Below are 4,376 nucleotides of genomic sequence, written 5' to 3'. Positions count from 1 at the left end.
ACCTATTGCATTGGATTTGCTAATATTTTATAAGGAAACTTTGCTTCCATATTTATGAAGGATATTGGTCTGAAGTCTTCTGGCGTACTGCTTTTAAATGAATAGTTAAAGCTTGCTCATAATATCAAAAATTGACACAAGTTTTCCAGAAGAAGTTGTGTATTATTGGTTTAATTTTTTCTGCACTGTTTGATCCAATTCATTCGTGAAACCATCTGTGCCTGGAGTTCTCTTTGTGGGAAGGTTTATAAACTACAAATTCAACGTATTTAATAGCTACAGGACTATTCGGGTTGTCTATTTCTCAGAGAACTTGGATAATTTGTTTCTGGTAATCTGTCCATTTTACTTAGGCTATCAAATTTACTGGCATAAACTTGGTCATAATCATCCCCTATCTGCAAAACCGATTAGAAAGTACTGCACACTGGGTGTTTACCCCGAAGATACAGACGTAGTAAAGAGAAGGGCCATATGCCCCCCAATGTTCATAGCTGCATTGTCCACAATAGCCAAATCATGGAAGGAGCCGAGATGCCCTTCAACAGATGACTGGATTAAGAAGCTGTGGTCCATATATACAATGGAATATTCCTCAGCTATCAGAAAGAACGAATTCTCAACATTTGCTGCAACATGGATGGCACTGGAGGAGATAATGCTAAGTGAAATAAGTCAAGCAGAGAAAGACAATTATCATATGATCTCTCTCATCTATGGAACATAAGAACTAGGATGATCGGTAGGGGAAGAAAGGGATAAAGAAAAGGGGGGTAATCAGAAGGGGGAATGAAACATGAGAGACTATGGACTATGAGAAACAAACTGAAGACTTCAGAGGGGAGGGGGTGGGGGAATGGGATAGACTGGTGATGGGTAGTAAGGAGGGCACGTATTGCATGGTGCACTGGGTGTTATACGCAACTAATGAAGCATCAAACTTTACATCGGAATCTGGGGATGTACTGTATGGTGATTAACATAATATAATAAAATAAAAAAAATTTAAAAAAAAATAAAAAATAAAAAATAAAAAAAAAGAAAGTACTGCACACAGACCACCACCAACCTCCACATCAGAGCGGTGCCGTTGTTACAACTGGTGAAACTATATCCTATCATCGTCACCCAAAGTCCAAGAGTTTACATTAAGGTTCACTCTTGGTTTTGTGTATTCTCTGGGTTTTGCTAACATATAATAACTTGTATCCACCATTATAGTGTCATACATAATAGTTTTATTGTCCTAAAAATCCTCTGTGGTCTATTCTTCTCTCCCTCCCCAACCCATGGTAACCATCTTTTACTGTCTCCATAGTTTTGCCTTTTCCAGAATGTCAGAGTTGGAATCATATAGTACGTAGCTTTTTCACATTAGCTTCTTTCATTGAGTAATATGCATTTAAGTTTCCTCCATGCCTTTTTGTGGCTTGTTCTTTTCAGCACTAAAAAACATTGTTTGCATGTACCACGGTTTACTTACACACTCACCTACTGAAGGACATCTTGGCTGCTTCCCTGTTTTGGCAATTAGGACTAAAGCTGCTATGAACATCCGCATGCAGGTTTTTGTATCAACGTAAGTTTCAGCTCTGTTGGGCAAGTAAGTATCAAGAAATTTGATCGCCGGATCCTATGGTAAAGAATACGTTTGGTTTCATGAGAAGCTGCCAAACTGTCTTCAGAGGTGGCTGCACCATTTTGCATTCGCACAGGCAAGGAATGATCCTTCCTTTTGCTTCCTAATCCTTTTTAACTTCTGTAGAATCTCTAATGGGTTACCACTCTCCTTCCTGATGTGGTAATTCCTGTCTTTTTTTTGTTGGTGTTTGATTAGAGGTTTACCAGTGTTATTGATACTTTTATTTTTTAAATTTAAGTATAGTTGACACACAATGTTATGTTAGTTACAGGTTATAACACAGTGACTCGGACAAGTCTATACAGCATGCTGTGCTCAGCACATGCGCAGCTCCGATCTGTCACCGTAAAATGCAATTACAGTACCCCTGGCTATATTCCCTATGCTGTACCTTTCATCCTTGTGACCCATTCATTCCGTAACTGAAAGCCTGTACCTCCCACACCCCTTCATTCATTTTGTCCATCCCTCCAACCCCCTCCTCTCTAGCAACCACTAGTTCTATGTTTTTAATGGGTCTTTTTCTGCTTTGTTTTAGATTCCACATAAAAGTGAAAAATCATGTTATTTCTCTGATTTATTTAAGCATAATACCCTCTAGGACCATCCATGTCACAAATGGAAAGATCTCATTCTTTCTTATGGCTAATATTCTATTGTATATACATACACATCTTCATCCATTCACCTATCGATGGACACTTGGGCTGCTTCCGTATCTTGGTTATTGTAAGTAACACTGCAGTAAACATAGGGGAGAATAGATCTTGAATTGGTATTTTTGTCTTCTTTGGGTAAGTACCCAGTAGTGGAATTACTAGAACACATGGTATTCTAATATTCTGAGACACCTCCATACTGTTTTCCATAGTGGCTGCACCGATCTACATTCCACCAACAGTGCAAGAGGGATCCTTTCCTTTTTCATTCCTACCAACACTTAGTTCTTGTCTGATTCTTGCCATGGACAGGTGTGAGGTGGTGTTTTGATTTGTATGTCCCTCATGATGACTTATGTTGAGCGTCTTTTCATGTGTCAGTCACCTGTATGTTTTCAGAAAAATGTCAGTCAGGGCCTCTGCCCCCCACCTTTGGTCATCTCTACACACAGTGTGGGGCTCAAACTCATGATCCCGGCATCAAGAGTAGCATGCTCTTCCAGCGGAGCCAGCCAGGCGCCCCTCTCTGCCCATTTTTAAACAGATTATTTTGTGTGTGTTCAGTTGTATATATTTTCAAAGTTATTTTTGTTCTATATTTGGGCATATTTTAGATATTAACTCCTTGTTGGATATATCATTTGCAAATATCTTCTACCATGCAGGTATGGTTTTGTTGGTTTCCTTTTGAAGAAGCTTTTTTATTTTGGTGTAGTCCCAATTGTTCATTTTACTTTGGCTTCCCTTTCCTCAGGAGACATCTGTAAAAATGTTGCTACAGTTGATATCCAAGAGATAACTGTGTGTGTTCTCTTCTACAAGTTTTATGGGCTTTAGGGCTCACATTTAGGTCTTTTTTTTTTCCTTTTTTACACTTTTTTTTCCTAATATTTGTTATGTTAGTCACCATACAGTACACCCCTGGTTTCTGATGTAAAGCTCAGTGATTCATTAGTTGCGTATAACACCCAGTGCACCATGCAATACGTGCCCTCCTTACTACCCATCACCAGTCTATCCCAATCCCCCACCCCCTCCCCTCTGATGCCCTCAGTTTGTTTCTCAGAGTCCATAGTCTCTCATGCTTCATTCCCCCTTCTGATTACCCCCCTTTCTTTATCCCTTTCTTCCCCTACCGTAGATCTTCCTAGTTCTTATGTTCCATAGATGAAAGAAACCATATGATGTCTTTCCCTGCTTGACTTATTTCACTTAGCATTATCTCCTCCAGTGCCGTCCATGTTGCAGCAAATGTTGAGAACTCATTCTTTCTGATAGCTGAGTAATATTCCATTGTATATATGGACCACAGCTTCTTAATCCAGTCATCTGTTGAAGGGCATCACATTTAGGTCTTTTTTAGTTGATTTTTGCGTATGATGGAAGGAAGTGTTTCATTCTTTGGCATGTAGTTCTGGTTTTCCCAATAGGATTTATCTGACTAGACCATCTTCTCCCCCTTGTATATTCTTGTCTTTGTTGTAGATTAATTGGCCACATAAGCATGGGTTTATTTTTGGGCTCTTTGATTCTGTTCCATTGATCTATAGGTTTATTTTTGTGCCATAACCACACTGTTTTGATTACTACAGCTTTGTAATACATCTTGAAATCTGGGATTGTGATACCTTCAGTGTTGTTCTTTCTCAAAATTGCTTTAGCTTTTTTGGGGTCTTGCCGGTTCCATGTAAATTTTGGTATTCTAGTTCCATAAAAAGTGCTGCTGGTATTTTGATAAGGATTGCATCGAATCTGTAGATTGCTTTGGGTAGTATGGATATTTTAACAATATTCTTCTAATCCCCGAGCGTGGAGTATCTTTCCATTTGTTTTATTTCAGTGATGTTCTTAATCCAGCTTTAATTTTTTCCCATTATTTTTGTTATCTATTTCATTTGTGTTCTGACATTTAATATTTGTTTCTTTGCTCTTTTTTTTAATTTTATTTTATTATATTATGTTAATCACCATACAGTACATCCCCAGATTCCGATGTAAAGTTTGATGGCTTCATTAGTTGCGTATAACACCCAGTGCACCATGCAATACGTGCCCTCCCTACTACCCATCACCAG

The sequence above is a fragment of the Ailuropoda melanoleuca genome, chromosome 1 (assembly GCF_002007445.2).
Source record: "Ailuropoda melanoleuca isolate Jingjing chromosome 1, ASM200744v2, whole genome shotgun sequence".
NCBI classification, from domain to species: domain Eukaryota; kingdom Metazoa; phylum Chordata; class Mammalia; order Carnivora; family Ursidae; genus Ailuropoda; species Ailuropoda melanoleuca.
Note: the sequence above shows the minus strand (reverse complement) of the source record.